This window comes from Cibotium barometz, chromosome 13 (assembly GCF_041138505.1).
Source record: "Cibotium barometz isolate CiBa-2024 chromosome 13, ASM4113850v1, whole genome shotgun sequence".
Classification (NCBI taxonomy): Eukaryota; Viridiplantae; Streptophyta; class Polypodiopsida; order Cyatheales; family Cibotiaceae; genus Cibotium; species Cibotium barometz.
In genome coordinates this window covers 19,456,189-19,482,465 of record NC_141058.1, presented here as the reverse complement: position 1 = coordinate 19,482,465, position 26,277 = coordinate 19,456,189, and the positions used below count along the sequence as shown (strand labels likewise).

At 40.7% G+C, this 26,277-nt stretch overlaps 1 pseudogene across 1 annotated transcript; it reads left to right on the top strand.

The window, feature by feature from the left end:
- Positions 1 to 1,416: 1,416 nt before the first annotated feature.
- On the top strand, positions 1,417 to 3,185 carry LOC147632455 (AAA-ATPase At4g25835 pseudogene; annotated as a pseudogene). The gene has a single exon (XR_015267202.1). The product of XR_015267202.1 is annotated as an AAA-ATPase At4g25835 pseudogene (transcript).
- The last annotated feature ends 23,092 nt before the right edge of the window (positions 3,186 to 26,277 follow it).

Here is a 26,277-nt window from a genome sequence, read left to right as displayed (position 1 = left end):
AAGGCCTCATGATGAGACATTTAAAAAAGATGAATATATAGAGAGTCTAGATCTTTGAGATATTGAAGGGAATATATATTGAACGAGAGAGATAAAGACAACAAGAAAGAACAAAATAGAGAGAGAGATGTAGAGGGGATATATAAGAATCCCCCTCCATATAGAGTACAAAATAGAGAGAGAGAGATGTAGAGGGGATATATAAAAATCCCCCTCCATATAGAGTACAAAATAGAGAGAGATATAGAGGGGATATATAAGAATCCCCCTCCATATAGAGTACTATTTATGTATCACACTATGATGGTCTCTATAATACCATCAACAATCACATAAGAAGAAATTATAATGAAATTAGGATTGGGGAACACCAAAAGTACAATTTCGAGACACCTAATCACTCAGCTCTGCACGTACGCAAGAGTGTACATGCACATACGTAAGAGAGAGTGTGCGTGCATCTATGTGCTTGTGTTTGTGGATGTGTGCATGTATGTGTCATGCATGCACGTGCGCTTATGCATGCATGCATACATACATGTGTGTATGTACACTCGAGTGTGTGCATGCATGTGTATTTGTGTTGTACGTGTATATGTAAGTGTGTGTGCATGCTATCGAGTGTGTGTGCATGCATCATGTGTACGTGTGTGGGTGTGTGTGCACACACGTGCATGTGGGTGATTGGGTGTGTGTCGATTATGTGTGCATGCATGTGAGTGTGTGTGACTTCGTGTACATGCTTAGTCGTGTGAGTGTTAATGTGCATATGCAAGTGTACGACTACGTGTGTGTATGCTTGTGTGTGTCTATGCGTGTATGTGTATGTAAGTTTGAATGAGTGCGTACAAGTGTGTGTGTGTATGCGCGTGAGAGTGTGTGTGGGTACACATGTGTATGTGTATGTGTGCACTTATGTGTATGTGTATGTGTGCACTTATGTGCACTTCAAAGGTCAAGGCGTAGTTTGAAAATGTGAAAAGGAGGGGAAAAAAAGAGTATCGTCAAGATGTGATTTGAATTTCTCTCACAAAAGATCAAAAAAAAAGGAAAAAAAAGAAAGAAAGATGTGATTTGAATTTCTAAGGAGAGTAATCGTGCAGGATGTGGACTACTTTTGGAATAAAAAGAGGCAAAGCTCAAGCAACAGAACACGACCACCAGTTTTGAAGTAATATATAAAGTTATTATTGGTTTAAAAAATGTAATATATATACTTACTATTGGTATTAAAAAAAAAAGCAAAGGTGAAGATTTAATTTGAAATTTGAGATGTGAAGTTTTGGAATAAAAAGAGGGAAAGGTCAAGACGTAATTTGAAAAGGACAGTATGGTTCCAAGCTCCAGATTGGAGCCTTGCACAACACGCTGCTCTCATCGAGACTTGTAGCTCACGTAATCAGCGACTCGTTCTTCCCCTTGACGCAGATTCCAGCCAGCATCATAAAAGAGTAGGCAGGGGTCTTCCCCAAGCTTCAGCTGATCAGAGCTACCTGTTCTTACACAACAAGCTAAGCCAAGCTTCGTCGATAAAGCCACCATGGTGAGCTCGCAGCAATCGTGGCTTTCTTACGGCACAGTCTTCGGCTTCCTTGCTCTTGTGCAGAGTCTCATCAACACCTTCCTGCCGCAGGAGCTCCTAGACCCCCTCACTAGTTTTGGCCGCACAATCTTCACCTTCTTTTCCAGATACATCGTTTACACAGTGCAAGAGCATGATGGGGTCAATTTGAACGAGCTCTACTCAGCCGTCCAACTCCACCTTAGCGAGACGGCCGCCAAAGCCGCCCGCAGTGTCAACCTCTCCGTGCCCAAGAACGCCATTGTCCCCACCTACAGCCTCGCTGAGAACGAGCAAATACTGGATGTTTTCGAAGGCAGCAAGGTGTGGTGGAAATTCAGCAGCTATGAGCGCCGGCAGGCCACCATCTCTTGGGACAGCCTCCCGGATGAGAAGCGTCTCCTGCACCTCCGAGTGCACAAGAAACACAGAGAGATTGTGCCTCGCTACGTGGAGCACATCATGGCGCATGCCAAGGAGATAAAGCTTAAGAGCAGAGACAGACTGCTCTACACCAACATGAAGACCCGTGATGGGTGGAGCTGGAAAGTGAAGGTGTGGGATTCTGTTCCGTTCAAGCACCCTTCTTCTTTCGAAACGCTAGCTTTGGATCCTGAGATGAAGAAGAAGATAACCGAAGATCTAGCTGATTTTAGAGATGGGAGGGAGTTTTACAAGAGAGCTGGGCGGGCTTGGAAGAGGGGCTACCTGCTGCATGGGCCTCCAGGGACTGGCAAGTCGAGCATGATTGCCGCCATGGCCAACTTCCTGGAGTACGATGTCTACGACATGGAGCTAACGGAGGTGAAGTCCAATGCGGCACTGAGAAATCTGCTCATCAAGACGAGCAACAAGTCAATCATAGTGATTGAGGACATCGATTGCTCTCTGGATCTTTCGAATAGGGCAAAGAAGCCCAAGAAGACGGCGGAAGACGACGGAACAAAGGCTCCGGACCCAAACAAATCAGAGAATGAGGCCAGCCAGGTCACCCTTTCTGGGCTTCTCAACTTTACCGACGGCCTGTGGTCCTGCTGCGGCAGCGAGCGCATCTTTGTGTTCACAACTAACCACATCGAGAAGCTGGACCCTGCATTGCTTCGGTCCGGGCGAATGGACATGCACATCCTCTTGTCGTACTGCTCTTTCGAGGCGTTCAAGGTGCTGGCCAAGAACTACTTGGGAGTGCAGGAGCACGACATGTTTGAGGAGGTTCGGGCTACCATGGCGGAGGAGGGTGTGGAGATGACGCCCGCCGATGTGAGCGAGGTGCTGACGAGGGAGAAGAGGGACGTGGAGAAAGCATTGAGGTGCTTGGTAAGGGAGCTGCGGGAAAGTAAAGACAAGAGGAAAGCTGCAAAACTGAAAGAGGAAGAGGAAGCAGCTGCCGCGGCAGCTAAAGAAGCCGAGGCAGAGCTTCAAGAAAAGGCTGCAGGAGCCAGCTCCAAGGGGGAGGAGGCGGCGTCTAAGGAAGCCACCTCCAAGGGGGAGGAGGCGGCGGCATAATGCATAGTACATACAACAAACGATCGCGACGTCTTATTGTATTCAAAGACTTTTCTGGCGTTCGCACCCATCTATTGGTCTGAATATAATTCTGTAAAGCTGGTTCTCTTTTTGGAAATATATATATATCTATTGGTAAAAAAGAAAAAAAGAATTTCACCCCATGGTGGCAAAGTCTAACGATTTAGTTGCCCCTTGTCATCTGCAACAAAATTTAGCCTAGTTCTCCCCACCCCTCTCTCTCTCTCTCTCCTCGCACATTAGGAAAACTTAAACCTTAAACCTTACTACATTAAGGTAGGTTTTCCTACCTCATTAGGTAGGAAAACTTAAACCTTAAACCTTACTACATTAAGGTAGGTTTTTAAACCTCATTAGAGCATGATAAATGATTTTACAATCGGTAATGTGGGATATGGAATAAAATCACAATATGCCCTTAAATACACTTGAAAAAAGAAAGGTGAGAGATGGTAGTTAACAGGCCCAATCATAAACAACAATGGAATAAAATACACACTTGAAAAAAAGAAAGGTGAGAGATGGTAGTTAACATGCCCAATCATAAACAACACAGATATTAGGGGCTTGAATAGGTGTAAAAAAGAAGCACAAAGAAATCCAAGAGAAGCAACGAGAGAAAATCGAAGTGATGCAGGAGGGCAACGCCTCTTGTGTGGCTAAGAATAAGTTTAATATTGGTAAAACAAAGGTATTACAACCTTTGCAAATCATTTCACTATAGTCATATCCACTCTAAAAATCAAATTAATGATTTCCATTTTTCACTCATTGTAGTCCCTGATTAAAGTATTCATAATGGTAAGTGCCCCAGTTGTGCTTGTTAAATACGACGATCACTCATGAAGAATTCTTATTGTTCATAAATATTTCATGTTTAGGGCTACAACATTTGGCAAAATAGATTCATATGTGTTTGGGGCTACACCATTTGGAAAAATAGATTCATCTCATGTTTTAATTATATTTCGATTCTTTGGAACTATCACATATAGCATTGAAGAGTTTCAAAGTCCTTTCATTAAAGTGCATGTATTAATATATTATATATGTTTTCAACACATAGCACATCAACTAGTGACTCCAATTGGAGTAAAGTGTATTCCATGACAACTCTACATTGTTTGGCCTTAAGCGAGTATATATATAAACTCATAGACTTTGCCATTTGGCATCAAGCGCACAGAGTAAGGACGCTTCATATATTATAGCGACGTCTTAGAAAAGATAAGTTTCTAATATAGTAAAGTAAGTTTGTAAGCACCTTATGACCATGTTAAACTGAAAAGATTAACATACCCCCTTCCTAAAGCTAATCACGTGCTTATGTCACCATGCTAGGGTGGTACGATTCGAAGATGCATGGATGGTCCATGAGGTATTCAATGAAGTTGTCTTATGAGGTTAAGTGGTTAACAAGGGACCAATCCATAGCCTACAGAAAAGGGCTAGTTGGAGATAGACAGAGGATGGTCCTCAAGTACGATGCTATTGTCGAGGCGACAAGTGGCTATGTTTGATGTGGGGTTGGGAATCTCGGCATGGTATTAGTTATTGAAGTGTGGTCACATCTCATGTTTGTAACTGCCTTGATTTTTTAAATTTATGCTAGGACCACCTATGATTGATTGGCATATACATAGGGTGGGTCGTCATAGCATGGGTTAGAGCTTCTTGGCACACGACATTGTTTTGCCCACATCTCATGGTTGTTGAAGGGATGGCCTTGCCTCTCTTTGCTCGGGTGGTTCGGCATGATAGAGAGCTTTTTGTGTAGAGGCTTTGTTTAAATAGTTGGTATCATAAAGAAAGAGGATAACAGAGAGGGCAAGGTTGATGTATTTTTGAAGATATGTGGGATTCTTGCACATTTGAAGGGAATCTAGGTGATGGTCATACCATGGATGACAAGTTTGTGAGTGGGAGTAAAGATGTAGATGGGCATGAAGAAGATGCATATGGCTGTTGTGGAGAGCGATGGTGTAACCAATGCAAAAAAAATCCTACATTTGTTGATGTGCTTTTGAAGCTTTCACTTGCTTGGGTTCTTCTTTACTTGCATTTGCTTACTTCTGTGTGAAAATTTCTATTGTGCTATGCTATTTTCTTCTACAAACTTGTGTTATTGGAAAATGACAAGAGATCGGGCTAGGATGTCTTGTTTTACTTGGGAGTGTGGTGGAAAAGGCTCATCACTTGAAGATGTTCATGGTGGTAACCTTCCAAAAAAACTAGCACTTTTACTTGGAAGTGCTTGTGGAAAAGTCTCATCACTTGAAGATGCTCATGGTGGTAACCTTCCAAAAAAACTAGTTTGAACATATTTTGGGCCTTTTGCTAATTAAAGTAATTAGCAATGGACCAATAGGAATAGAGGATTGTGCACATTTGGTCTCCTTTGAATATAGGGAGGGAGACTAGCCTTTAGGGAGGGGGACTAGGCTTTCAGTACTAATAATTACACTTGTCCCTTTCAGAAAGTAGAGGGGTTAGGGTAGGTATGGTCCCACCATTTTCGTGACTCAAAAAATTCTTAAAATTTTAAAATTTTTGAGATTTCCCCAAAAGTCACTTTTTCCCCCAAAACCCATCTCAAATTTTATTGTAGTCAAAAATTTCATTTTCAAGTCTGCTTTCCCTCTTGAACGTCCAAATTAAACTCTTGTTAACCTTCCTCCCTTCCTCTTCTATCTCTTCAATATCCATCAAGCCTGAAACCCTAATCTGCATAGCATCTTCGCGTTTTCTTTCTCTATCTCATTCGTCTGACCCTAATCTCACTACTATAGCTTCACAATTGATATGGCTGCACCACAAAGAAGTCCAAAAGATGAGATTGAGGAGATCTCACTGTACAACAAGAGGGAAGATGATGGTGCTTCACAATTGATATGGCTGCACCACAAAGAAGTCCAAAAGATGAGATTGAGGAGATCTCACTGTACAACAAGAGGGAAGATGATGGATGAGAGAGGCATTTCGCAAGGGTGCTTGGGTTTTCCTGTAGCCTACTGCTACTGGTCCGCACCGAGTTCGATGATGAGATGTGATGGAGGTTCATTGGAAGGGTCATTTAGAGGGATTCAAAAAATTGAGCAATGGAGACCTCGTGGCCATTGTACAACATGTGTACACAGCATGAGACACACATCTTCGTAAACAAACTCGATTCACATACAACTGTAAGTATCATAGGGGGAAGGAAGGAGGCATGTGATATTACAATAGCTACATCTTTCATGTTTAATGATCTTATTTTTGGATTGCAGATATTTTTCCTTCCAACTTGGCAGAGGAGCAACCATTACGAAGCCTTATCTCGGAACATTTCCAGCACTCCATTATGCAAACATTGGTGAGGCATTGTTTTCTTGTAAAACCAGTGCAGACCTTCTTAAGGAAAAGATCTTGTTTTACCGGTACTCCTATGTGGTGCCAATGCATGACGGTGGGTTTGGTAAGCTAGAGATCATCACATCTCCTCTCCTCTCTTCTGTTGAATGGCCAACTCCTGATGCTTGGACGATGACATGGTTGCTTTGCTTGGAGAGCAGTGGGACATTGTAAAGGGGTAGCATAAGGATGATACATTCAAGTGCAAAATAGTAGAGTCCAATGTTACATTTCGGTATCTTAAAGGTGGTGCTACTTTATACATTCACTTTTATTATGAACGGTGAATGAAGAAAAACAGTAGTTGGGTCCCATTGTAAGCGGATGAACAAGTTGTTTTGCCTCTTGACATATGCGTTAGGTTTCCTAATTTTGTGGTGAAAATTGTAAGTGCAAGCAAGCATTGGAGTCTCCTAAATATTAGAGAGCACCTCAATATCATGGGAAGTGAGGATATAAGTGGGGCATAGTTCAAGGTGAAGAATAGAAAAATTCGAATGCGAATGGAGTCAAAGACCTTGATAGATGCTGATTGGGAATATGATTGTATAAGCATGAATTAATAAGAAAGCTTTGGAGTTTTTTTATGAAGTCTGTTTAGAATTATAATATTTTCCTTCGACTCTTGGGCTCCACTCATACCATGATTTTGTAAATTTATGTATGTAATTCATTAATGAAAAGTTTTGTCTTGTGATTGTTGTGCCTTTGTAATTTTATACGTTGTTCTTTTAGAATTATAATATTTGGAGCTCTTTTTATGAAGCCCTTTAAGAGTTCTAATATTTTTCTTTTAGAGATGTACTCGAGTCTCGAGATGACATTTGAAGGCAATTATGGCACAATATCTCAAAACCGTTACAAACTCATGTTTCTACCTTGAAAAATTTAAGTACAAATGTGTTTTGAGTAAAAAACATCATAAAATGAGAAGAGAATTTCTCAATCTTTACAAAAAAAAATTAGAAAATTAGAAGAAAATTTACAAATATTTACAATGATAAATGGGGAGGAGGATGAAGCTTTCTATTGTGTCTCCATCTCCTCTGGTTTTGTCTCCATGTCTCTCTTTGTCTCCTCTGGTTTTGTGGCCTCCTTTGTCTCCATGTCCATTTCCTTTGAACTGTTTCTAGTTATTCTTACCAGCAAACTTGAGTTCCTTCTTAGCTTTCTTGCCAACACTCTTCTTGGCACCCACTTGAGGAACACTTTTCTTTGAGATACTTCCTGGTTTAGTACTCTTGGTTTCGTTATGTGTGCCTTGTTGAGGAGCACCCTTGGTTTCTTTATGTAGAGTTCCTTGCTTAAACATAAAAAGCTTCAGTGTGAATGTACATGCATTTTCTTCTTCTTCTTAGATGGAGAGGCTTACCTTGGGGATGGTAGAGAATGTGGATCATTAGGAGAAATCGAATTATTCAAAATAATATTGATTGCTCTTTCACAAACACTCCACATCCAAAACTTATGAGATCCAAGAGTTTGTCAAGTTAAGAAAATTTCTCAGATTTAAGAACCTAGAACTATAGGAAATAAGTTAAAAAATTAGATAAAGATTTACTGCAAAAATATCCATCAACCCAAATATCCACATTAGTCCGACCCTATTATCTTCTTGCATGCTTCTCATGTGCATTCAGACGTTCTTTCTTGATTGGTGCATATTTATTCAATATGCAAATATGAAAGTCCATCTTCTGCACTCTTGTTGAATCTGAAATTTCTGCCATTCGAAAAATGGAAGAGACTATTCTGAAATGACTTAGGGATATCCTATTGTATTCACAATAGGCCTATTCTATTGTGGAGAGGGAGAGAGATAGAGAGAGAGAGAGAGAGAGAGAGAGGGAGATAGACCTATTGTATTCGCAATAGGAGAAGAGAGCTTGGGAAAAAAGGAGAGAGAGAGAGAGAGAGAGAGAGAGAGAGAGAGAGAGAGAGAGAGAGAGAGAGAGAATCTTATTGCAGAGGTTGGTAGGAAACGTGATGAATAATAGTAATGATTGAAAGAAACAGAATGTGAGGGGAATTTCAAATATGACTATTAGAGTGGAGTAAATAAGCTTGAAAGTGTAGATATCAGTGATCCTAGTAGGGGGTTTTAATAGCTAGAAGAGAATCCTAGAGAGAATCCTAGCTCAAAAATTAGAGAGATCCCCTACTTTTAGGCCCAAAACTAGGCATCATTATGAGCTTTGTCTCCTTAAGCCTCAATAAAATAGTCTTAATTCCTTAAAATTAGGGATCTTTATAAGGCCCTTTTTATGCTCAAATGTCCCCTAATGAGTTATGGTGGAAAAGGCTCATTACTTGAAGATGTTCACAGTGGTAACCTTTAAAAAAAGTATTGTTGAGGTCATTGTTGTAAATGAGAGATCTAATTTTGTTGGGGTGGTGATGTTGGGCCACTAAGCTCCTCATCATCTTTTATGGCCATTATTGTTTAGTTTAGTTTCTCGCTGTTTAGTGCAAAAGACCATATTAGGGAGTTTGGAAAAATCCCATTACTTTGGGAGTTTTCTTTTTAATATGCTTTTTAGTGTATATTTAGCATATGAAATCCAAACTTGTACGATGAATGCGGATTTAGAACCTACTCTTTAAGAGCTTTACGATATGTTGGGGCTGAGCTGGTTTTGACAAAAGCTTAAAAGGGTTAACCACGCCCCCATCTTATTTATCTTGCAAAATGGGAATTGGGATTTTCCCAAAATCTCTAATATGGTCTTGTAAGTCTCCATGTGAGTCAATGGGCTTGTTATAGGAGAAAAGCCAATGATGGTCCACCTCCATGGGGAGAAAGTACTTATGTCTCCATGGGTAGAACATACTTCTTAGAATTCCTTCATCGTTTCCTCTTTCCTAGCCGAGTGCCAGTATTAGGTAATGTGAAAGTTTCTTCCTTCATGGAAGATTCTTTACTAGATGAGTCACTAGCTATCCCTAGTTTTAAGTCACAAAAGGATGAAACATGAATATGGATGTTATCTCTATTTCCACTAGTCTGCAAATCAAGCGTATGTGGGAGAGTTTCCACGAATATGGATTTTATCTCCATATTTTATCAATTATTAAAAACCTTGATGTAAAGTTTTTTGGAGAGTGTCCTTGGTTTCCATGTCAACATGAATCTAATCCTTAAAGTCATTAGGTTTCAAAAGTGGCTCATAGTTTGAGTCCTCATTTTCACTATATTGAACAACAAATCTATAGCTGTTATGTAAAGTGGTCTGGGATGGTTGTATTAGACTCATTTGTGAGAATGCCTTGACCCACATTGTGTAAGTAGTCCCTAATTTCACTAGGCATAGTCACCTTTGTATATGCATAACTGTGATTGGTTTCCCAATCATGAACCAACCTTCCATCTCTCATGTAAGAACTTTTAAGGATCATAGTCTAAGATCTTTTTCTCCAAAAAACCTTGCATCTCTTATGTAAGACCTTTTAAGGATCATAGTCTAAGATTCTTTTCTCCAAAAATACATCACCATAAATGAGTTCTCATTGTTAGTAAGCTTACCCATTGTGAACCAACCTTGATTGGTTTCCCAATTATGAACCAACCTTGCATCTCTCATCTAAGATCTTTTAAGGATCATTATTAACCCTTGCTAGAGACCTCTATAGCATCGATGTCAGCCACCGCATTATTTTCACCTCCTTTGGAGCACAAGTTCTAGAATGACCAAAATTCACCTAAAAGCCATGTATTGTATACTTTGCATGTGTGTTCATTGCTTGTTTATGAAAGATGAACCATGAGATGAAGGAGTTTAGGTTACTACCTTTGGATGTTTTTACACTAGCATAGGAGGCTTAGGATTCTTGAGGACTAAAATTTTAAGCTTTAGCTATTGCCCAAGGGTGTAAACCCTAAAAATTAATAAAAATGAATTAGATAAGGCCTCTTGTAACCCTAAACATGAATTAGATAAGGCCACTTGCAACAAAAACCTCTTATTCTCTTATGCTAATTCAATATAGTGCTCTTGTTTTCTACTATCTTATGCTATTGCTATTGCTATTGTTTGCTTGCTTGCTTATTGAGCTCTTGTGTGCTTGCTTGCAAGTATGTGGGAGAGTGAGTGTGTGAGATTGAGTTGTGAGGAGGGTCAAGATTCAAAACCCTAAAAATGAATTCTATAAGGCCTCTTGTAACCAAAACCTCTGATTCTCATATGCTAATTTGATATAATGCACTTCTTCTCTACTATCTTATGTTATTACTATTGTTTTCTTGCTTGTATTAAGCTCTTGTGTGCTTGCTTGCATGTATGTGAGAGAGTGTGTGTGAGATTGAGTTGTGTGAGGAGGGTCAAGCTTTTATTGGAGTATGCAATGGTGATGACAGATCAATGGAGCTTTCGGGTATAGCTATGCGGCGATAACGCTACCTACAAGAATCCCTGGCGCTTAGGTTTCACGAGGTGAGTGACACACCCTTACTTTGAATTTGTGTGCTAGACCATGGCATACTCATTTCTTAGTTAAGTTGTTTGTACTCTTGAGTGTGATTACACAAAGCCCCATGACATTGGGTTGTTCCTTGTATTCTTTCCACGGTGCCAAGGCTTCCCATAAGTGGTGCTGTTGGGGGAATAGCCCCACCACATAGCCACAATGCATTTTGAAAGTTCATGAATGGTTTAAATCAGTAATATTTCTATTTTTTCAAGAAAGGACTAGACAAGAAATCAAAAAAAACCATTGATTTTACTACATTCTTGTTTTTATTACATTTTCTTATTATTGAAGGAAATTCAAGATTTAGTTTTTCGTGTTGTCCTAAAATTGTTTTTTAATTTATTACATTCATGTTTTTGGTTAATTTCTACATGTTTTGTTTTGTGTTCGCTTTTCATTTTTTAGAGAAAAAACAGTCATTTGGGCTTAAAGTTGAATGAATTGGGTTAAATAGACGTTAAAATTGGTTTTTAGGCGTATAATTTATTCCAATTTTGACTCCTCTTATATGAAGAATTTGGAATAAAAACTAGGATTTGGGTAGGATTTGCAAAGCAGATTGGTTTCTGTGTTTTTGTAGGTTTTTTGTGTTTTTGCATTAATGCTAATAATGTAAATTAACTTAGTTTAATCCTCCTATAATTTGAGCCACTAGTTGTGAGCCTTTTGGCTAGCCGCATTTAATACGTGCAAGCTTTTTGTCCCAAGTCAAAGAGGGAATCTCCAAAAAATCCAAAAATCATGTCACCCTCCCTTTTTGGGTAAACTACAAAACCAAAAAGTTGAAATCAAAACCATAAAAAGTAAAAAGTAAAAAGTTAAAAAGTTAAAAGATAAAAAGTAAAAATTAAAAAAGGAGAAAGAAATAGTTTCCCATGGTGGGAAAAAAAAGTTGTCCTCTGGCGAGTGTAGAAATTTTTAAAAAAGTGCACCGACAAACTTGCCTAAAGGTTTTAGGCCGTTTGTAGTCATTTTAGTGCAACCTATACAAGACCCAAAAAATTGCAATTCCCCATAGTTAAGGGATCCACCTCTATAGGAAACCCCCTGTTGTTGTCGGCCATAAAAGAATGCATTATTTTTTTTCGTAGAGTAGTGTCAGTTGATAGCACTTAAAACCCAATTCTAACATACTTTGGCGAGACCAAAAAATAATAAAATAATTATTATTATGAATTGAATAATTAATTAATTTGGAAAAACAAAAACAGTGAAACATCCCCCTAGTCCTAAAAGAGTCAACAATGATATGTAGTTGCGATGATATGTAGTCAACAATGATATGTAGTTGCGAGATGAAGGTGCATTTTAGAAGCAAGTCTAGAGGAAATTGTATCCACCTAGTCTTATTAATCCACATTTGTCTCAGGACCTACTTCAGGAACGAGATTCAATGTGGTACAGGGCCTGGGACTCTCAACAAGTAGTGATAGTTCCTCCACTCTTGAATCAATGGAAGGGATAATGGATCGGGGGGGGGAGAAAACCCCACTCAAATAATAAACACTAGACCCACTGATAGGATTTTTGTGCGCAAACCTTTGAGCCCAATAGATGTGCCTACCCCAAACCCCAATAATAGGAATAAATCATCGAGTATGTGTAGAACCTTAAGAATAAGGGGACTATTGCATGGCCACCTTCTATAATAGAACTAGCCATTGTCAGCCCCAACTAAATGAAGAAAGAGTTCTTGCATGCAAAGTGGGAGGAGAGGAGATGCTCGGGAGCTAGAAGAGAAGTGCATAGTTGTGGGGAAGGAGATAGAGGTGAAGGGTTATGAGAGAGCCAAGGGGTCTTGTTGTGCAGCAGCTCTATGGAAGCTTGTTGGGTTGTTTGTTTTGTTTGGGAAGAAGGCGACGTGGGAATTGGGTGGAGGAAGCTTGGGTTTGTTTAGAGTAGAGGATGAAAGGGTGATAGAGGATCTTGTAGGAGCTTGGTCCCTAGGATCTCTAAAACTGCATCTTTGTTAGAACTTGGACTAGTCCAAAGCTTTGCTCATCAACAATTCTTTGATGTGTTTGATGGTGGAATCATGTAGGGTGTAGCTGCCGTTCTTTTGTTGTTACTTTCTTCTATAGAGTTAAATATATAAATTTAAAAGGGTTTTTGTTGGGGATAACTATGCGGAGGATCCCTCTTGTTCTTGATAATCTTTCTTTTCTATTTAATCCCCAGGTGTCCCAGAGTTATTGAGACATACTCTTTTATCATCTATATGGAAAAAGTTTCTTATGGGTTTTATTAATAGTTGTTTATGCTCTGGTTTATGTTGTGCTATTTGAGATCGCTAAGAGAACTCATGTGTGAGTAAAGATTTGAGGATTGCTAAGTCAGGTATCTAAAAGCTCTAATTTTGAGTCAGTAGGGTCTAAGAATTAGCTGGAGTCAGCTTGTGTTTGGTTTAGTCAGTTGATGCTATATAAAGGTATATCTTGACTTGTTTGAAGCCGATGGAGTCTGGTCTTAAAATCTGAGTATATTCGGGTGTCGATCTCATAGGTTGTGGGCTGGATTATTGTGTAGGTGTTAGTGGAGGGCTGTCTCAGGTCAGTTTGTGTTAGCTACTCTCAGCTTAGTGTGGAGTTGAGTCCTAGTGGGATTTGAGGTATTTAAGGGATTGGAGGTGTCACTAAACACTAGGGTGGTGAGATCTGACTCACGCCTGAGTCAGATGAGTTAGCAAGGTCAAATCTCAGTTGGCAGTAGGAGGGAGTCAACAGGGGTGTGCTAGCAGGTTCGGGAAGCTTTGAGGCAAGTATATGAAGTTTGTTGATACTAGAGGACTTGGGAGGTTGGTGGACATAATTTTGATTGGGGTCAACATCTATCTGATTCACTTTTCAATCAGCAACTAATAGATTTGTGTCAACTAGGAGTGTTTTTGGTCAGCTAAGGTTAACTAAGGGGTTTTAAGTGAAGATCAAAACTATTGGAGAGGTCAAGACTGACTTGGGAGGACAACTGGAGGAGTGAGTTATATCAGTTTAAAGGGTTTGGAGAGTATTCAGGTGTCCGATTGTGTCAGTTAGAGGACAAAGGACACATACACAACCACCTAAAATAAAGGGAGTCCTTTCCTCAATTCAGCAAACAGATCCCGTCCCTATCAAAGAGTGGGACAAAGGGGATCCCTTATGCAATTCTGCATCAAAGGCTATCTCTACGCATGCTAGTATCACCCCTAATAAAGGGGAGCCCTTATGCAATTTTGCATCAAAGGCTATTTAATCATCAATCGTTCTCTCTTGTTTCCCATCCAAATCTCTTAATATGGCCTCTCCTAATCAGCATCTACTCTTCATACAGAGCTACTGGCTCTTATTAAAACCCTTATTAGTGACACCTATATCTCCACAATTCACACCACACTGTCAAAGGCTTCGAAACCTGGCTCAGCCTCAGCTCATCTTATTGAACCTTATCTACAATATGAACATATGTACATGGCATCATATAATGACTCGTCATGGCACTTAACCCCCATGCATCTGGATGTGTATTAGATGGCCTCACATGCACGGTTTCACATCATAGATGTGCCATGGCACGACAACGTTAGGGTAGGGTTTTCTTAACAAATGCCTGGGCTAAGGGATGTATTGAATGTAAGTGCTCCTTTAAATGAGAGCATGGCCAAATCTTGTGTGTGGACAAGGCAAGAGATTGTAGAGGCTTCAAACATGGCTGCTTGGACTATATCGAGCCCCAGGGTGGGGCTTGGCTTCTGGAAAACTTTCACTTGTTGTTTTCAAGAGAAACCATTGGAGAAAGACAGGGACCTAAATGAGAGGAATGTTTACATAGTTGAGGAATCTTGCATGCCAAATTGAGGGTTGTTCCTATGAGTGGCTTTTGAATTAGGGAATGCAACAAGAGTTCTGTGAGGGTGGGGAAACTAAATCCATGTAATGAGGCCATTTTTTTTTATGCTTATGGAGAATTTCGGAGCTAGCAGATACCTTGTGCCTTGATAGGACTGGATTATGCTTGTGATTCGACTACTTTATTGATTCCATGAGATGGTGAATTGCTCATAAGCTGTGCCTACCATGGTTGAGTTGATATTAGCACTGAGACAGAGAACTTTATGGTACATAATGGTTGGGTTCTTGATCGTATGCTTTAGATGGCAAAAATCATATGTGCAATAAGGATGCCAAATGGAGCTTCTTTTGATGAGGCGTGAGAAAAACCCTTAGCAAGGTTATGGTGAAAAGGAGTTTGATTTTATATATATATATATATGGTCAACACTCCAAAATAGAGGAGAAAAGTCACACTCCAAAACAAAGAAAAAAGGAAATAGTAGGCGCACTGAGAAAAATTAAAATGGTAATGCGCGATTTCAGCTGCAAAAGGGCGTGGGCGCCGACTTCTCGCGGGGAATAACCAGAAAAAAAAACCAGAGAATTGCATGGGTGCTTATCAGAAGAAGTCTGCAGAGAAAAAACCAGGTGACAGAGGCGACACGACCAGAGAGATTCATTTCATGCATTTATCGACTGTATATGGCGTGTTGGTGCTTGAATTAGAGAGCTGAGCTGGTTCTATCTAATGATATGCTTACTACAAATTCACAAACCCAGCTATGCGCCGGCTGTACGCTGCCTGCAGTGAAGCGTGGAAAGAATTTTTTTTCAAAGAAATTCGAATGGATCGTTTTTTCCCCGCCTTCAGATAAGTAAAGCTTGATAAAATCTCTTTATTTTTCCTACCTACCTCTTGTAAATACACGATGCCAACAAACCTTCAAAGGTGTTGTAAAAAAATAAAGGGTGGATTTTGATAGGAAGATATGTGAGGATATTCCTTCAAGTGACATGGAATCAAAGAGTCAGAAATACAGCAACGACTCTAGTGAGAATTGATTTTGATTCTATCTTAGTGGAACTAAATGCAGGCCATGGATTTCTTTTAAAATCATATGAATATGTTAAAGTTATGCTTTGTGTTTGTGAGTTGTTGGAATTTTAAGCCAGATTTTCAGGTGATAAAGAACATTATGAGATGTTGGGAATGGTGACAGTGGATGTATGGAATGAAAGGGGTCACATGTATGTTGGAAATACTTAAAGGTTATGTTATGTCTACATGTGATTAGCTGGAAAGTTTTGGAAAAAGAAGCCAGTGAATCTATGCTTGGAAAGGGATAAGCAATTGGAACACGAATTTGAGGATGGATTTGTCCTATGCTTTTTGGGAAATTTTGAATGTGAGTTTCCTTGTTAGGTTTGGCACCAACTCTCACCTGTAGCTAGAAGTCTCGTACTTTCCTGGCTACTCCGCACACATCACGACAGCTTTTTGGTGAACCCGACGTGAAACTGCTGGGGTGAGAGTGTGGTGAAATATACAGGGAAGCTATGGCTGAGAATTCTGAGGGTCAGGGGGTTCATTTTGACCCCGGAGTTATGCAGATGTTTCAAATGTTTACCATGTACATGCAACAGCAACAAGCTGCTGAGAGGGGACAAATTTCCACGACCAAACCATTACAATCAATTGTGAAAAAGGTGGATCAATTTGATGGGAAGGACATTACAAAGTACCTGCGCAACTATATAAAGGAGATGGAGCTAAACAGGGTGACTGAGGAGGATATGGTTCGAAGTTTCGAGCTGGTATGCGTTCCTGAAATAAGAGAGCGCATAAAAGGATTGCAGACAGCACAGGGTGGCAGAAATTGGGAAGAATTCAAGCTTGCTTTAAAGGATGAATATTTCATGGAGGATTCTGAGCGAGTGACCAAACGAACTTTCTTGGAATGGGTCACAAAACCTAAAATGGGAATTTCTGCCACAGAATTGCTAAGAGAGTTTGAGAAGCGTTATGCCCAGCTGTCAAGGATAGAGCGTGCAACTTTGGACAGAGAAAAAACAGAGCTCTTCTTGCAAGCAGCTGGGAAAGATCTCCAGGAGAAATTGGAAATCCTCCTTGAGGATAAGGATACAGAGTAGGGATTAAAGAGTGATTGGAATGATGTTGAGGATGCAGTCACTATGTTAGCAAAGCGGCAGCGGAGGAGGGATAAAATGGTGATGGGCTCTGCACCCCCCATAGCTGCTGTTACCCCTGAGAATCTACCCAAACCAGCTGCTACAATTCCCAAGGTAGATGGGCCAATGGATGAGCTTATCAAGGGTATGCGTGACTTAAAATTGAAGATGTCCAGGATTGAAGAAAAAGGTTTACCATTGGGGCAGGCTTCTATGCAAAGGCCTCAAAGCAAAGAAGGGTTTACATATAGATGCATATGGTGTGATGACCCAGAGCATGCAAAGAAAGATTGTGCTAGCTATAAAGAAGCTCTTAAAAATCAACTTGTGTTTTTCAAAGATGGGAAAATCCATCTTACAGAGACTGGTCTTCCATTGAGTACAAACTTTGGAAAGGGAGGGATGAAAAAGCTGGTAGAGGATATGGCTGCTAGTCATGCCATTTCTATGGTTGAGGCAGCAACCTATGGATTAAAGGTTGGTCAATTAAAGCAGGGATTTGAGAATGATGAGGATTATGAGAATGAGGATTTTTGGCCATCAACAATGGAATTAATTGCGTCAAAGAAAGTGTCAAAGCAAGCTTTGCATGAGGCAGGTGATTGTATACGCCTTGAGACTGGTTGGGAGGAGCCTGTGGATTCTTTATCCATTCATGCCTATATTGCTAAATGACAAAATAATGAGGCACAGGTAGAGGAGAAGCGTAAAAGGGAAAATGAGGAAGGAGGGCCATCAAAAAGAGCTACACGTGGAAGTGAAAAGAAGGATCCTGGGTCATCACATATGCCTCCACAGCATAGCAGACCTCCACAGGATGTTTCAATGGGAGAAGTGCCAGCAAAAATGAAGGAGAAGGGTAAAGGGAAAAGTCCACTCTACAAGCTTCAATCTGATATTGAAGTTGCAACAGATCTCAAAAAGGTACTTGAAGAAAGGATTCTAAACAGCAGGGTGGAATTTACACTAGGGGAAGTCTTGGGGATTGCAAAGAAAGAATTTCATGATGAGATAATTGATATTATACGAAGAAAAAGGCAGTCCATAATTGAATCTATTCCATCACAAGGGGAGGCAAGCACTTCCAAGACTCATGGAGTACAGGTACAGAAAAAGGAAGAGAGAGAAAATGTGGTGGAATGTAATCACTCTGCTGATGGGGCACGACAAGTGCGCTTTGTGGAAGAGGATGATGAAAAAGAAGTTCTTACAAAGAGTCATTACTCCAGGAGCCATTGGGCAAGAGCAACCACTGAAACCCTTGTCAAGATAGGTGATTTGGAAGAGCCATATGTCGCTCTAATTGATCATGGGTCTGAAATAAATCTTATGGCTAAAAATCTCTACAACAAATGTAAGTGGCCAATGGATGGTCATGGGTGGATGATTAAAGCAGCTAATAATTCATCTGGAGAGCTTTATGCAGCATGTCCAAATGTAAGGGTAACTATAGGGGATGTGAAGGATGATCAGAATTTCTTTGTTCAGGAGATGTCATCGTATCCCCTCATTCTTGGGCAACCCTACATTACAGCTGTAAGGATGGAAACAAAGGTTTTGGATGATGGTTCAGCATATGCAAGAATAAGGAGTAAAGATGGCAAAAAAGCTGTTCAATTTTTGACAGTTTGCATTAATCATGAAAGGAATCGTGAATCTCTTCGGGCACAGTCACTCCCAAAGATAAACAGATAGTTTATGAATTACAGGGAGATGAGGGATTTTGGCGAGGTGCCATTGTAAAGCGGGATTCCAATGGTACAAGGGGAAATGAGTTCTCGCAGGACTCAATCAATGTAAATAGTTTTTCAGCAAATTTTCAGGGATTCTCCAGCTATGGGTCACTGGTTTTTGTAAAAAGTAAGGATTTGAAGCGTGGCATGCAAAAACATATACAAAATGAACAAAAAAGTTTTGAGCAGTGTGGTCTTTTGGGGAAGAATGAGTTTATTTCAGGGGTGCTTGATGAGGTGTCATTTATAGATACTATGGATGTGCTTTTTGATATGGGAAGAGCATGCTTACAGGGTGGAAATGAAATGATAAAGGTGTCATCTGTGGAGATGTATGATATAATCCAGGAATTTGAGGGGGTGGAATGTAAAAACATGAATTGTGAGATGGATGCTCATGTTGATACAAAGTACAAAACGGTTGCAAAGAAGGTGAAACCAGTTGCCTTGCCCTTGCCACCAAGAAGCAAGGAGAAGATAGATGAAGCTTCTATGCAGCCAAATCTTAGAGATCCGAAGAAAATTGGGCATAAATTTACTCAAGAAACTCTAAAAGAGCTGAAGATTGGTGAGAAGGATTTTCTGTTGCCAGTTGAAAGGGAATGCTTTGAGGAGATGCTTGTAAAACATGGGAAAGCTTTTGCTTTTCGGCCCATGAGATAGGCTGTGTTGATCCAAGTGTAACAGCACCAATGGTGATCTTTACTGTTCCACATGTGCCCTGGAACCTGCGGCCAATTCCAGTACCAAAGGCTCTCTTGCCAAAGTTGATGGAATTACTAAAGGAAAAGATCAGGATGGGAATCTTGGAGCCTTCATGTGCCCCATATTCCAACAGATGGTTTACTGTGCCAAAGAAAAATGGGACATTGCGCTTTATTCAAGACATGCAACCTATAAACAAAGTCACAATCAGGAATGTGGGAGCAGGTCCAATTGTGGATGAGTTTGCAGAAGCATTTGCAGGGAAAGCTATATACTCTATGGGTGATCTGTATTCGGGATATGATCAGTTCCAGCTGGATATACAAAGCAGGGACTTGACCACAATGAGAACTCCTTTGGGATTAGTAAGGATGTGTACCTTACCACAGGGAGCCACTAACTCAGTGGCACATATGATGAATGGAATGAATAAAGTCTTACGGGACTTCATACCACAAAAAACTATGCCATTTTTGGATGATGTGCCAATAAAGGGCTGTGATGAGAAAGACAAAGATGGGGATTTGGATTCAAAGGGGTGCCGCAAGTTTGTGGCAAATCATATAAAGGATTGTGACATGATTCTATCCAGGCTTGAAGAGGTGAATCTTACTTTATCTGGGCAGAAATCAGTGTTTGGAGTTGGTGAAGTGCTAATAGTGGGACATCTTTGTAGTACTAGTGGACGCCGACCTTGTCCAGCCAAAATAGATGCAATACAAAGAATGAAAGAGACATGCATTAATGTTACAGAGCTGAGGAGATTTCTTGGAGCATGTGTCTTTTATGTTATTTGGATCCCACATTATGCACATGTAGCAGATCCTCTTTATCAACTTTTGAGGAAAAATCAAAAATTTTTGTGGAGTGCAGTACATATTAAAGCTATGCGGAAGCTGAAATATTTGCTCCAATCATCACCCACTTTGAGAAAGGCAGATTATGAGTGTGGCAGGCCTGTGATTGTTACAGTTGATACTAGTCCTACTGGGATAGGATGGGCAGTAGGGCAAGATGATGAGGATGATCATAGGTATGTAATTAGATTTGGAGCAAAGGTATTAAGCTTTCGGCAACGAAAGTATCCACAGATCAAGAGAGAATTATGGGGGATAGTCACTGCTCTAAAATGTGAAAAAGAATATCTTATTGGGGCATCTGGACTTGTGGAAACTGACTGCTTGCCACTTCTTGGGATGATAGCAAGTTGTACCACTCCAGATATTGCAATGCTTAGGTGGATTGCTTATATCAAGTCACTAAATCCTGAGTTTGAGCATATTGCGGGAAAAGATAATCCAGTTGCAGATATGCTATCAAGAGCTAGGTATGAAGATGAGAAAGAGATGATTAGTGACATTGATGATGTGGGTACAAAGTTCTATACTACAGCATATGCAAAAGGGGATCATATTTGCCTATCAAATGCACTTGAGTCTTTTATTGAGGAAATATATGAAGGAGATTGGTTGCTTATTGGTCAATATTTGAGTACTCTGACAAGGCAAGAAAATTGGTCTGATTCAGAATTTAAGAGGATCCGCAGAAAAGCATATGGTTATTTCCTAAAGGATGGGTATCTCTGGAAGCATCCTAAGCAGAGGAATGCTATGCCACAGAGAGTCATATGTGATAAAGAGACTCAAGGAAAGCTTGTGAAAGAATTCCATGAGAGTCTCTGGGCTGGGCATAGAAGTGTGTGGGCCACCTTTACCAAAATAAAGGAAAAATATTGGTGGAGAGGAATGTACAAGGATATTTCCCAATATGTGGAAACATGCATAGTATGCCAAATGTACTCAAATGTGCGGCATCGTGATGGCTTGCAACCAACCTACCCACCTGCCATGCACTACAAATGGGTAGTGGATCTAGTTACAATGCCTTTGGGAATTTGGCAGATGCGGTATATAGCACTTGCAAGAGAAGATTTGACAAATCAGGTAGAAGGGCGTGCTCTTAGAACAAAGAGTATGGAAACAGTATGCAAATTTCTCTTGGAAGATGTGATCTGCCGATATGGTTGTGTTGGGAAAATAACAGCTGATAGGGGTGAGCTAGATGTTGAAGAAGCAAGAGAATTCTTCTCTAGAATTGGTATCAAACTGTCCCTAACATGTGCTTACAATCCTGAGGGCAATGGAAAAAGTGAGCGAGGACATCCTCCAATCATTAAAGCTTTGGCTAAGGCATGTAGAGAAAGAATGAGAGAGTGGCCAAAGCTGCTACCATATGCCTTGTGGGCTGACCGTACAACTCATAGCTCAGTGACAGGATACATGCCTGCAGAATTAATGTATGGTCAGAAGCCAGTGATGTCAGTTGAAGAAGTAGTTCCAACTTGGAATGTTTTGCCCTGGGTGGAAGGATTGAGTAGAGATGACCTCCTTGCCTTGCGAATAAGACAGTTGGAGAGGAGGCCTGATGATGTAGAGCTTGCTAAAGCTCGCTTGAAAGATGCAAGGCTGAAAAATAAAGAAAGATTTGATAGTAGACACAGACTCCGGCCAAAACCTATTGAAGAAGGTGATTGGGTTCTAATGTATGATAGTAGCCTTGACAACCAATTCACTGTTCAAAGAAAATTTGCAAAAAGATGGTTTGGCCCTTACATTGTCAAGCATGCGCATGGAAATGCCACGTATACTTTGTGTGAGCTTGATGGAACAGAAATAAAGAATCTTGTGGCTGGCAAAAGAATCAAGATATTTAAAAGAAGGCATGATAATGATCCTTTTGATTCACAAGAGATTCAGGATGAGAGGCTTGACAGTGGTAGTATGGATATGGTTGAAGAGGAAGAGGATGATCTTCCTGGAACTGCAGAAGATGAAGACGACATCCAGTTATATGTGGACCTTGATGATGATTTGGCACATACCAGAGGATGTGCAGGTTTAGAGGGGGTGGATGTCGTGCCATGGCACGTCTATGATGTGAAACCGTGCATGTGAGGCCATCTAATACACATCCCAGATGCATGGGGGTTAAGTGCCATGACGAGTCATTATATGATGCCATGTACATATGTTCATATTGTAGATAAGGTTCAATAAGATGAGCTGAGGCTGAGCCAGGTTTCGAAGCCTTTGACAGTGTGGTGTGAATTGTGGAGGATTTTTTTTTATGCTTATGGAGAATTTCGGAGCTAGCAGATACCTTGTGCCTTGATAGGACTGGATTATGCTTGTGATTCGACTACTTTATTGATTCCATGAGATGGTGAATTGCTCATAAGCTGTGCCTACCATGGTTGAGTTGATATTAGCACTGAGACAGAGAACTTTATGGTACATAATGGTTGGGTTCTTGATCGTATGCTTTAGATGGCAAAAATCATATGTGCAATAAGGATGCCAAATGGAGCTTCTTTTGATGAGGCGTGAGAAAAACCCTTAGCAAGGTTATGGTGAAAAGGAGTTTGATTTTATATATATATATATATATGGTCAACACTCCAAAATAGAGGAGAAAAGTCACACTCCAAAACAAAGAAAAAAGGAAATAGTAGGCGCACTGAGAAAAATTAAAATGGTAATGCGCGATTTTAGCTGCAAAAGGGCGTGGGCGCCGACTTCTCGCGGGGAATAACCAGAAAAAAAAACCAGAGAATTGCGTGGGTGCTTATCAGAAGAAGTCTGCAAAGAAAAAACCAGGTGACAGAGGCGACACGACCAGAGAGATTCATTTCATGCATTTATCGACTGTATATGGCGTGTTGGTGCTTGAATTAGAGAGCTGAGCTGGTTCTATCTAATGATATGCTTACTACAAATTCACAAACCCAGCTATGCGCCGGCTGTACACTGCCTGCAGTGAAGCGTGGAAAGAATTTTTTTTCAAAGAAATTCGAATGGATCGTTTTTTCCCCGCCTTCAGATAAGTAAAGCTTGATAAAATCTCTTTATTTTTCCTACCTACCTCTTGTAAATACACGATGCCAACAAACCTTCAAAGGTGTTGTAAAAAAATAAAGGGTGGATTTTGATAGGAAGATATGTGAGGATATTCCTTCAAGTGACATGGAATCAAAGAGTCAGAAATACAGCAACGACTCTAGTGAGAATTGATTTTGATTCTATCTTAGTGGAACTAAATGCAGGCCATGGATTTCTTTTTAAATCATATGAATATGTTAAAGTTATGCCATATATCATTTTGTGTTTGTGAGTTGTTGGAATTTTAAGCCAGATTTTCAGGTGATAAAGAACATTATGAGATGTTGGGAATGGTGACAGTGGATGTATGGAATGAAAGGGGTCACATGTATGTTGGAAATACTTAAAGGTTATGTTATGCCTACATGTGATTAGCTGGAAAGTTTTGGAAAAAGAAGCCAGTGAATCTATGCTTGGAAAGGGATAAGCAATTGGAACACGAATTTGAGGATGGATTTGTCCTATGCTTTTTGGGAAATTTTGAATGTGAGTTTCCTTGTTAGGTTTGGCACCAACTCTCACAGCTAGAAGTCTCGTACTTTCCTGGCTACTCCGCACACATCACGACAACATGTCATGGGAAGTTGCCTATCCATCGAGCTCAAGCATGGATCAAGGTCTCCACCGTAGCTACTCGTCATCACTGCCATCCTGTTAGTTCACCTAACTACGAGAGAGAGAGAGAGAGAGAGAGAGAGAGAAAGAGAAAGAGAGAGAGGAAGCAAGAGGGAACAAGTGATTAACACTCCCAAACCTTAACCCTAAGCACACCACACATGCTAGACTAGATTTGCAAGAGAGAGGGAGAGAGAGAACACTCCACTTCTATTGTACAAATGGGAGAATGAGTTACAAACAAGAGAAATTGGCTTTTATAGTTCGAAGCCTTTTCTCACTGGGCCTCCTGGGAGTTTAAGTGATCCAGGGCACACCCAAAACATAGTTACAAGGATTTTCTCTATGGTTTAGCCAACTAACCAAGATCTTCTTGTTTTTCCATCAAAGCTCAATGTGTGGGAGCATCCTTAGGGCGTTTCCCCCATCAAATGATGGGATTTACAATATATAGTGTCGGCACCCATTACATAAGTGTGCGGACATAATTGTCGTATATGAATGTGTTAACTAACATGTGGTTAACATACTCCCCTTCGTAAAGTCAAGTGCATGTGCATGATCAATGAGGGGTTGTTGAGGCATGTGGGGAAGTGTCGCACTTGCTTGGTTCTCCTGTCTCTCCGAAAATGAGAGAGGGTGGGGCAGGTAGTAAGATGGAAAGAAGTTAGTTGAGTACTTGTGATTAAGTATCCATCTAGTCTAATGGGATCTTATCAATTTTCTTTTTGGGATGTACCTAGTAGTACTCTTTATTTTGTTTTGTGGTGTTTTTTTTTGGTGCCTTTGCTATGGGGGGGACATTCTCATTAGAGGAGTTAGAGTACTTGAATGCATAGACTAGCATGGAATACATAATGATCAGTATCCTAGTGGTAGGTGGTATGATTAAAGAGGAGTTAGTAAAACAATGGTGTAAATAAAGAAAGTGACAAGAGGGGAATTCCGAAGGGATAAGGAGGTAACCTTGCACTCCATGATGATGTATGTCGCGATGGTGATGTACATGAAACTGTAGCATCTTTGTGAAGACACCATGATGGGTATGTTGGCTCCTATGGAGGTATCGGTTTGCAGTGTTCACTCAATTTCTTTTTTGCTTTGTCTTCTTTGGTCATTGGAGCTTGGGGATCCTGTGTTGATAGGAGTGGTAGTTGATGGGGGCAAGGATCCATACATGTGGATCCGAAAAGAAGAAATTAAGAGTACAATTGATTAGGCATGAAGCACAATTATTCGGGTGAAGCAAGGGTGATTACGAAGATCTAGGTAATGGATCATACCATTGACCAAGATTTTACCCACCATGGTCCCCCCATCCTCTTCCAGAGATGTACTTGGATGGTTGTTGAGGATGAAGCTTTGTGTGGTGTGTGCACAGATAGGATTTAGCCCAGTGTGATATTTACATATGTTGTGCATGGGCGAGGGCAAAAGGTGTGCCCGTGGTCCTAATCACCTAGAGACTTTTTTTTTAATGGGTATATGGATCAGCACCCCTAAAGAGGGTTTTGTACTGAGTGGCCCATGTGGCTAGATTTGAGAGCTTACCGTTGAGTTTCTCTTTGAGGGGTTGGATAAGCTCAGCCATTTGTAGCACTTCCCCTTGGTTTGGTGACAAAGTCGAGGGGCGGGGTGAAGCTTCATGAAAGAGGATCCGTTGTGGGGAAAAGGGGTGGGTGAATTACGCTTTTGAGTGCCCATGGGTTGGGTGTGGGTAAGTATGGAGGATTTGGATGAGGAGGAGGGGACTTGCATGCCTGTTGGTCACCAAACCATCTTTGTGGATTGGACAGGTACTGGTGTGGTGGGTGCGGTTTGGGCAAATTGTTGAGGGGTATGCCTTGGGAGACAAATGATGAAATTGCCATCATGGAAGCCTTGGGCTTCTAAGAGACATTTGGGCACCCAATGTTGCTGAGTGATGAAGGTCCAAGGTTGGCGAGGCTTCGAGATTTTTTGTCGACAATCCTTGGAGCTATGATGTGGTTATCGACATAGAGGAGAGGCTTTTGATTGTGGCTTTGGGAGCCACATGTGTGTGTTGCCGTCATGGAAGCCTTAAGCTTTGGGAGCCACATGTGTGTGTTGCCGTCATGGAAGCCTTAAGCTTTGAGCACGTTGGTAGGCACCCAATTTGTTGGTTGTGCTATGTTTGGGGGGTTACCTAACCGGCAGCGGTGGCTATGAGACCTTTTATCGTGGCTTTGTTGCCATATATATAGGCAGTGAAGATGTGTGTGAACACACTTAGGACCGCCGAGGCACTTTTTTCCCTCCTTAGGAGGTTTTTTCCCCCGGCTTGTATATGCGCCCATCATTCTAGGGCTAACTTATCT